Genomic DNA, 11,285 nt, shown 5'->3' on the forward strand with positions numbered 1-11,285 from the left:
AGGTGGGCAGAACAGGAAAGAAGGACTCACTCACAGCAAGTAGCCTGACCTCAGAAGCCTCTTTGACTCCATGGGCATGAGACGTCTTTCCCTGTCCAGAGATACCAAGGCCACCAGGGACACAAGTAAGAGGGAACCCCACTATATTTTTCATCCACTTTGAGTCCCAAGAAAACTCCTTCCACCACCTCCAAGAGCACCAGAAAGTGACAAGTGGGAGTCTCAGTAGCATCTGAAAAATCAAGCAGACCAAAGTATACCACAAAAACTCTGCAAATTAAACTGACATTGGAACCAAAGCATGTAAAAGTAGGTCAAGAACTGTGTGGTAAACCTAAACAGGGTGATAGTCTCCTAAAATAAAATACTTAAGTAAGACCTAGAATCTCCTCATATGAGAGATTAAGTTTCCATGATATAACTGAAAATCACCTATCATACTAAGAAACAAGAAAATCACAACTTGAATTAGGAAAGATGTTAACTGATGACAAAACTGAGATGAATCACATGCTCAAATTATATGGCAAAGATTCTAAAGCAGCATTTATAAAAATACTTTATTGATAAATTACACATTCTTTTGAAACAAATGAAAAAATAAAAAAAATTCAATGAAGAAATAGAAATTGTAAAAGAGAACCAAATGGAAAATATAAGATTGAAAAATATAATAATCATAATAATTTTAAAAACCCTAGCTGGATAGGTTCAACAGTAGATCGAAGGGACAGAGGATAAAAATCAGTGATCTTGAAGAAAAATAAATATAATATACCCAATCTGAGAAACAGAAATAGAATAAACTGAAAAAAAGTTGAACAGACATGTGGATCTGTGAGACTATAACAAAAGATCCAATATTTATATCATTGGATTCCCAGAAGAGAAGAAAGGGAATGAGGCTGAAAGAATATTTGAAGAAATAATGTCTAAAAAAAGCCCACATTTTGGATAGATACAAATCCACAGATTCAAAAAACTGAGCAAACCCTAAATAAGACACACTTCATTTCCCAAAATTCCACACCAGACACACCATTATTTATTTTTGAAAACTGAAGACAAAAGAAAAATTCTTGAAAACAGTCAAAGAAAAAGAACACTTACTTATTGGAAAAAATCCAATTTATACAACAATGAATTTTTCATCTGAAAACATGGAGGCCAATAGGAGTTGGATCATTTTTAAGTTGTGCATTTTATATCCAGTGAAACATTTCGTCAGGAACAAGAAGAAATAAAGATATTCAAAGATGAAGGGAAACTAAGGGAATTTGTCATTATTCGACCTACTCTTAAAATTTCAAAAAGTAAGAAATGATAAAAGAAACTTGGAGCATTAATAAAGAAGAAAAAACAAAAGAAAGTGTAAAATTATAGATACATACAATGGACATCCTTTATTTCATAAATTTTATAAATCATATTTGATGAGTAAAAGAAAATTATAACCCCATCTGCTACTCTAAACAATGATGTTTAAAGATGGAGAGACTGAAGATCTACCTAAAAGGAAATGAGGTTTCCACATTTCACTCAAAGTGGTAAAATGTTACTATCAGCAGACTGTTTTAAGCCACATTTGTGTCAAATTAAGTCACATATCAATAACTACCTAAAATGTAAATGGTCTAAATACACCAATCAAAAAACAGAGACTGACGTGAGTGAATTAAAAGAAGGAATGACTATATACTGTTTACATAAAACTCACTTCAAATTCAGTGACAAAAGTCAGTTGAGAATAAAATGTGGAAAAAGATACACTATGCTAACATTAATAAAATAAAAAACAGGATTGGTTATATTAATATTAAAGTAGATATCAGCTCAAGGAAATTACTATCAAAAAAGCGACAATATATAATGGTAAAAACATGAGTCCATCAGGAAGACATAATAATCCCAAATGTGTTGCACAAAATAATGGGGCCTCAAAATACATAAAATAAAACTGATAGATCTGAAAGGAGAAATATCCAAATTTACAGTTAGCATTAGGGGTGTCAAAGTCCCCTTCTCAGCTACTGATATAAATACTAGACAAAAAAATCAAGAAAAAATGAAGATGGGAACAGTCAGCCAACAGGATCTAATACATATATATTGTATATTTTATATGATATATAAATATATATTTATATTATATATATAATATATTTTATATATACATATATATATCTTTCCCAATCACTCATGTAACATTCACTAAAATAATGCGGGCCACAAAAAAAGCTTCAACACATTTTTAAAAAATGAAATAATGTAGAAATGCTCTTTGAGCAGAATGTAATCTAACTAGATCAGTAACAGGATAAAAACAGGAAGTTCTCTAAACACATAAAAATTAACAGCACTTTTAAATAATCCATAAGTATAAGAAAAGGTAAAAAAGGGGCTCCTGGGTGGCTTAGTCAGTTAGGCAGCTGACTCTTGATTTCAGCTCAGGTCTTGATCTCAAGGCCCTGGGATCCAGTCCTGAATCGAGCCCACCGTGGGACTCTTGCTCAGTGGGAAGTCTGCTTCTCTCTCTCTCCCTCTGCCTCTCTCCCCTCTCATGCTCTCTTTCTCTCAAATAAATAAATAAAATCCTTAAAATGTATTAAAAAAGAAAATGTAAAAAATACATAGAACTTAATGAAAACAAAAACATAATTTATCAAAATACATAGGATGTAGCTAAAGCAGTGCTAAAAGAAAAACTTCTGTAGTAGCATTTGTACTACAAATGAGGAAAGTTTTCAAATCAGTAACCTAAGTTCTTACCTCAAGAAAGTAGAAGAAGAAAAGTAAAATAAGTCCAAAGCAAGCAGAAGGAAGAAAATAATAAAGAGCATAAATCAATGAAATTGAAAATAGTAAAATAATAAAGTTAATGAAACAAAAAGATTGTTCTTTTTGAAGAATCAATAACATTAATAAAAATAAAAAGTCAGAAAGCAAAAAGTCATCCAAATAAGGAATGAAATATGAGATATCACTACAGATCCTGTAGCCTTTAATAAATTAACAAAGGGATACTATGAACAACTGTATGCTAAAAAATTAGACAACTTAGAAGAAATAGAATACTCAGCAATAAAAAGGAATAGAGTGTTGATATATATATGCAACAGCTTGGATGACTCTCCAGAGAATTATGCTGAGTGAAAAAAGCGACCCTGAATGGTTACATACTTTGTAATTCCATTTATATAACATTTTTGAAATGACAAAGTTCAGAAATGGAGGGCTCAGTGGTTGCCAGGGAATAAGAATAGTGGGGAGTAGGTAGGTACGATTCTAATAGTAAATCAGGAAGAACACCTTGATGATGGAATTGTTCAGTTTCTTGACTGTTGGTGGTAGATACATTAATCTACACATGTGAAATAATATATAGAACTAAATACACACATACATGAATGACTAAGTAAAATTGAGAAAGTCTGACTAAGATTGGTGGATTATAATCAATATCAACAATGTGATTCAAAATGTTACCTTTGGAGGAAACTGGGTAAAGGCTACACATTATTTTTTACAATATCAAATCAATGTACAATTTTCTCTAAATTTCAGTTAAAAATGTACTTTTGCTGAGATTTAAAATAGCCACGATCCTCAGACATGACATTTTACCCATTTTTTCATCTTGATGCCATGATTTTCTACTTTTTTACCCATTTTATCTCTCCTTCTTCCTTCTTCTAACTCACTCCTATTTTTGGTTCTATATTATATTTTTTCTTCTATTTCCAAGATTATAAAGACTACGTATGAAACATTTTAAACTGAAAAAAAAAAGTGTTAGACAAAACTCCTGAATATAGTCGTTGCAAAAAATTGTAACCTCAATATCTGGTCAATATTTCAAAATCAAGAATTCTTATTGCTTTCCAACTTGGGATCCCTTTCTACTGCCAAGAAAATTTTGTAAAATAGTCCTGGCCAAGTTTTGTAACAGTGAATATCAGTTCTTATTACCTATGCATTTACTCTCCTTGGGAAAAATTATCATTAATGTCATTTCACTGCCAAGTTACTATTATTTATTGTTTATCTTAATGGAAAAGAAAAAAAGAACACTTATGCAAGTTAAAACAGCCAGCATGGAAACTCTGGCTTGGCAAAATTCCAATTATGACCATTTTATTATCATGTGATCCATAATAAAATGTTGTGCCTCTATTTAATATTTTAGTCAATGAGAGGCTCCTGATGGCTTGGAACAGTGATGTATCATAATTCACATTTGTGGGCTCAACATGAATGCAGAGAGGGAGAGAGTCCACTTAGGAGGCTGTTGCTAAAGTGCCAACATAAAGGTTGCCAACATAAAAAGAGGATATTCCATAGGCAGTACAACCTTTACATTTCTTTCTCTCTTTTTTTTAAATCAAATTTATTCTCAAATTCTCATTTAAAACATTTTATTGTTACTTGTTTAGGTTTTATATAGTAGTTTGAGTGGTTGAAAATTAATATTTACATTCATACTGATACGTAGGATAAACAATAATATAAATGCTAAAATGCATATTTCTTTGAGATTATTAGTGTGGTTTAATTCTGGCTGGATAGCAAATACTGATTTACATTACAAGATTTATGGGTATTCCTTAAAAGATAAGAATTTTATATCTTGTAATTTTTCTTGTTAATGTTTAGGGAGCCCAAAAATACTGTGGAAATTTCTATCCTTTGTTTATAGTGCTTTTTGCAAGAGAACCATGGAAAGTTTAGGGTGGTTAAAAGACCTGCGATTTTCCTGGGAAGATTTTTAGCATCATGGGAGGAAAGAGAGCCTGACTTATTTCCCATTGTAACCCAGGTGTTTCTTTTTGCTTCCTTTTTCTCTGAAATCCAGGCAAATTAGACTTAAACTCTACATACCTATATTTAGTAGCTCAAAACCAACCCCAAATTCCCAGACTTCACTTCCTTGTAAAGTTCCACCTTCTAATTTAATTACCATGGTCATGGTCATGGCAAAGCCTCCTTTGAAGCATGATTCTCCCTGTTGCTGGTCACCCCTGCAAGTGTAGCCCAATCACGTATTTTGACTTTTTTTCTTATGAGTTATAGCCTCCTTAGAAAGACCACCATTTTGAAACTTTATCCGATAGAGGTAAAAATAGGGTTTCTTGGTTAAATTCTTGATCACCTGATGTGTAGAAGGCATTAAATCCGATAGCCCTGAACGTATCATGCATTGTTTTCATGATCCGGCTTAATGGGGGCAGAGGATTTAATATCCGACATTAAACTGTGTTTTTGTATTTTGATGAAAACATAGTTACTTACTTTATCAAGTCTCCAAATGATGTACTAAATGGGATGGACACGAAATTATTAACACTGAATTGATTTAAAACACATATGTTCTTAGACCTAGACACATATTTGTGGTCTGTGGTGTTGTAAGTTTGAGAAAGCTTTTGGTGCAACCAGGAACCCAGTGCAGCAGAAACTGGATTACGTTACTGTGGGACAGTGAGTAATTATTTGCTTAACCACAGGGCTGCATGGGCTGAACTGACCAGTCACCCTGATCCCTCAGCCTAAGAGCAATTAATATCAGCAACCAAAGTTCTGGGTTCCTCTAACATGGCGGATAGTGAAGATCACCAACAGGCGGTTTCACCCCTGTTTGTACATCAGAAGTACTTGCCCTGCTTGCCACTTGTGACAGTTAACTGGAGGGGAAATAACTTTACAAAGGTCAACTGTTGGAATGTGGACCTACCTAGGTAGTCTGATCAAGAATATAGGATAAAATGTGGAGGAGATTGTATGATGGTCAAGAGTGGACCATGGACTTTGCAGCTAGAGCATCAGTTCAAATCCTAGTTCTGTCAATATCTGTGTCACTTTGCACAAATTATTTCCCTTCTTTATGCTTCTCTGTTTTTAAACAATAGTCAGTACTTCACATGATTATTATGAAGATTAAATGAGCTCACATATGTAAATTACTCAGGACATTTGTTTGGCATGTTTTAAGCCCTAGATAAGCATATTCTACTATTATTTAATAGAATGCACAACATATCTTTTCGTTCTTCCACTTTTCTATTGTAGGACAGAGCACATTGTTCAAACTTACTATTTCACAATAAATCAAGCATCTGTTTATATTTTTGTAACAGATTTTTTTTTAACTCAAGGAACCTGTCACATTTAATACAATTTCTTGATGTCTCAAAGTGTTCTTTTATCAGGAAATCATAAACTGTTATAAAGTTTGTTACCAAGATGGCAGCTCCTATCAGGCACAAATAACTTTTGCAGGTGATGGTGAAGCTGAGAGAAAAGGAAATGCAGACTGTCTCAATACTGTAAATTTTAAATTTAGTCATCTACCAAATGTATTTTTCCTATCCTTTTTCCTAGACCCTGGAATCTGTGCTGACTGAGCCCATCTGGGAATGCAAACCAACCAGATGGCCATTGTGAACTGCTGGGGAGGCCCCGCGGCAGCAAGAGCTGGTTTCAGAAAAGAAAGCTCTTTGGGACACAATGAATACAGACCTAATTTATATTTGAGGGCTTTAGAACGAGATTAAGGCCAACAGTGGCATGATTTTAAACCACAGTTGGGAGGGTTTTTTGTCTTTATGCCAGTGAAGCTGAATTATAAGTTTGGGGAGCTTTGCAAGTGTGAAGAGAGATGCCATAAAAAGCAAGGGAAGCTGAATAATTGTATGGCTGTGCAGATTACAAACAGTATGTAAAAGGATTGAGGTTAAAAAGCCTCATCAAAGCAATGCCCTCTTCAATCGATTTTTGTCACAAGGATTTTGACTTTAGGAGAGGTATAACCAGCAGGGGATAAAGGAGTGGCATTCCCCCTCCTTTTAATGCCAAAGTACTTGAGCAATTGATAACAAGGGATTAGAAACTGAAAATATATTGTGGCCTTGCTCTATTCAGACTAGTGTCAAGGTTGAAGGGACATGGTTCATGAACTTGAGAAGCATTAGTGCACTAGTTATGGGGCATCACAGACCTCCTGTGTCTAGAGTCTCAGCAAATACCATGATGATGAAAATTAGTTCTGGACTAAGTTAATCAGTAAATCAGATAGAGATACTCATCTGGCATTTCAGACATGATCTTAATCTTCCCTTCATCTTTTCTTTATTAGATGGCATATATTAGATTTAGTTATTTCATTGAAGATCCTTTTCCTGTGGGAGGTGTTTCATAAACACTGATGAAGGATTCTAGATGAAGCTCAATCAACACCAGTCTAAATGAAAAATGCAATTAATGTTTATCATATTTTTCCATGCTTGGTGACTCTAATTACTATTAAACCACATTTTGCAATTCACAGTTGTCTTAGACAGTTTGTGACTGACTCTATCATGACAATTAATTATCCATTCATTAATTAATAGCAATGTGTTGGGGACCCATATGTGCTAGGCCCAAGGGGATGCAAAGATGAACACTCTTCCTACCTTCAGGCATCTCGCTGTCTAGTAGTTTGGAAAGAAATATTAGAAATTATACAAAGTGCTAAATGCAATGATAGAGATACATTCAGGACATTAAGCTACCACCAACCTCTCTGACATAAAAAGGGTTATAGAGAGGAAGACAGTGAAGTGGGCAGATAGGACAAACGGAAAACATCATAATGTACGAAAGCTTGTCTGAGATTTCTGGACTAGTGATATAAATTTGAGCACGATCCATGTGGGTATGTGAAATCCTCTAGTGAATGGCTTAGAGTGAGTTAGGATGTACTATATCCTTCTAGGATGTAGAAGGCTTTGAATGGTCTTCAGTCCTGTTGCATTAGTTATCTTTTGCTGTATGACAAGTTACTCCTAATCTTAGCAGCTTAAAACATTATTATCCCACACACTTTGTGTGGCTCAGGAATCTAAGAGTGGTTTAGCTCAGTAGTTCAGACCCAGGTATCTCGTGATCTTGCAGACAAGTCCCTTGGGCCTGCACTCATCTAAGGCTTCAATGTAGAGGGTCCAGTTCCAAGAAAGTGCATTAGTGCAGCTATTGAGTCTGCAGTTTCTGAATATGTGGGCCTCTAACACAGACTCCCTGAACATTCTTAAACCATGGAAACCAATTCTCACAAGGCAACTGATCTGATCAAGGGAAAGAGCCAGAGAGAATATGTTCCCCAAGCTAGAAGCTGCAGTATTTGGGAACATGATAACACTTTTGCCATATTTTATTAAAAAAGTGGGTCCTGAAACCAGCTGACATTCAAATGGAGCGGAATGAAGTTTCATCTCTTGAAGGGAAAAGAATTTCAGAGTAATTGTAGAAATATTTTTAAAATGACCAAATTGTTGTAATAACAAGAAATCCTGGATAGACAAAAATAATCACGTTTTTCTTTAAACCATAAGAAACTCTTAACTCTAGGAAACAAACTGAGGGTTGCTGGAAGGGAGGGGGATGGGAGGATGGGGTAACGGTAACGGTGATGGGCATTAAGGAGGGCATGTGATGTAATGAGCACTGGGTATTATATGCAACTGATGGATCACTGAACTCGACCTCTGAAACTAACAATGCACTCTATATTAATTAATTGAATTAAAAGAAAAGAAAAGAAAAAAAATAAAGTCATTGGAGAGCTGTGGATGCATTGAAATCTGAAGAAACTAAGTTCTAGAGGGATATTGTCTTCTAAAAAGATTGAGGGCCAAAGGATGTTTCTATGCCTGGAGTCAGTCGATAAAGTTGGGTAAGGATGGTGCTGACTTTTTTTTTAAGTACTTTCTCATTTTTTTTCTTGAATTGATGATTAATCATAGACAGCCTTCGTTATCTCTCTTCAACAAATTAACACAGTTCAGGAGTATCCACATAATTCCAGGCCCTTATTTTTATAATTTTCCTAGTTTCTTTCTAATATTAGATATGTTATAGCAACCGGTGGGACCTCTTTACCAGTATGCATCCAAATTTATAACCAGTGAAATTTGTAACCATTGTACAATCACAGGATGCCAGGGAATATCCACATTCTGTAGGCTACCAGTGTTAAGAATCTCATTGCTAGAATGGCCATCATCTGAGATGAACATGGTAACGAGGGGCTCAGACTACTCAGAGATGAGGGTCACCCCACCAAAAATTCTGCCCAGACTAAGGGAGGTGTTAGCTGAAGGAAGGGGACTTAGGCACGGATAGAGAAGGGGGATGACTAAGTATCAGTTATGCCTTCAAGATCAACTGCAACAACAGATCTTAAAGAAGCTACCCCAAATGGGGCAAAATTACTAACAGAAGCAAGTGGTTGTTAGTGGCCCAAGGAACGCGCTATAGTGGATACTTTTCCCAGTCAAAGACACTCACCCTTCTGTTGCTAGAAATATTGATTTCTGATGGTTCACAGATGTATCTTTTATAGGAATTTCACCAGGTTGCTGAGAACAGCTCCACCCAGTGTTTCTCTCCCACCCAGAAAGCAATTCTCAGCTAAAAACTGGCCGAAGCAAGCATACAAAGCCCTGGCCATGTAGCTTTGATTGGAGACAACTCTCACTCTAGTTCCCTGTGAGATCAGCTGATATCCTGGTTGCAACCACATTGTGGGTCAGCTTCTCCCTCTTCCTAATGTGCCTTCCTCACTTCCTTATACGCAGATCTCCCAGATCTCTTATAGGCATAAACTGTGTCTCTGAATCTGTTTCCAGGGGTCTCAGTCTAAGATGCGATTTTGGAGGAAAAGAGAAGAGGAAAAAATATTATTAACTTAAAAATATATATACATTTTCAAAGGCACTGGTAATTCAGAACTTTGCCATCTGTCAGGTTGTCACTTGGAGAAATCTGATTGACTCAAGTGACATTCATTATCTACATACTTTTCTTAGTCATTACTTCATTTAAATGAGTGATATATAGTTACTATAAAGTGTATAATTGTAATATAATAAAGTGTAATTGTAATAAAGTGTAACTGGGTATATTTTTGGTTTAGAAATAATAAGCCAATCTTGGATTATGTTCTAGATCCAAGTGTCTTTTCCAAATGCTGCCCAGCTGCCCTGCAGTGATCAGAAGCCCATCACTAGATGCTTTGCTATGAATTCACAGAAGGGTAAGTGTAAACAATAAACAGGCTTTCATAGACTCAGAGACCAGTCCACTTTGCAGTCACTCTTTAGCAGCTGGACATGCATAAATTCCAGATTTTTCTTCTAGCTTTGAGTCATTCATTCATGTAGGTGCTTGTTAGTGACCCTTCTCTGATTCTTCAGCTCCTTTCTTTGGACCTTATTTTCCATGATCTTTCCACAATTATTTATTGTCTAATTTTGTAATAAGTTACTTTCTTCAAAATACCTACAATGGTTTTGCTTCCCTGATTGAGTCCCTTGACAAGTTCAAATGTCCTTAAAGTGCATTATAATTTATCCAGTGTTCTTTTTCTTCTTTCTAAAAATGTATCCATGTAATTTGGCTCTTTATAATCCCTTTTAATATCTTTCTCAACTTCAGGAATTTTGCTAGACATTTACTTGGGTTATTTCTTCTTAATCAATTTATTCATTTATTTACTTTTTTTGTTCTCTCTTTTATTTGGACTCTATTGAAAAGGATATTGGCATCTGTACTCTTATCCTTTTGAGCTCTTAGTTTTCCACTTATATTTTCCACTTTTTAATCTTATATTGATATCTTATGTAGGTGTTCCTAGTAAAGTGTTGCATATTAATTTATTCTTCAGGTATATCCATTCTCATATTCAACCTGCCTTTCAAATTATTTATTTCTCATATATTATATTTTATTATGAATACATCCAGTTGGTTCTTCTTTAAGACTTTTTGTCCTTGATTTTATTTTCAAGATTCTCCCTTATTTGTCTGATGATGATAGGCTTATTTTAAATACTTGTTCTCTCTGGTCCTTTATTTTTCTTTGTCTGCTATATAATAGTTTGTTGCTTTTCCCTTACGGTGTCACAAGCTATAATAGTGTTTCCTTTGTGTGATAAATCTACACAAATTATAATCAAGAAACATTCAATGTATTATCATTAAGATGGGCAGGGGGGTGGTGGGAAAAAGAGAAAGGTACCTATTATCACCAGGACTATCAAAGTAGTAGTGGAGTCTGAAGTCTGTGGTTAATGCAGTAAGATACAAAGCATGTGAAGAAGTACAATGCATATCCTTGTAGACAGATAAGCAAACTGTTATTATAGATGATATGATCATTCACCAATAAAACAAAAAATTTACTTACATACTCTTTTTTACAAATATAAAATGCAACAAAATTGAATACAATATCAACCTATATAAGCT

This window comes from Zalophus californianus, chromosome 1 (assembly GCF_009762305.2).
Source record: "Zalophus californianus isolate mZalCal1 chromosome 1, mZalCal1.pri.v2, whole genome shotgun sequence".
NCBI lineage: Eukaryota > Metazoa > Chordata > Mammalia > Carnivora > Otariidae > Zalophus > Zalophus californianus.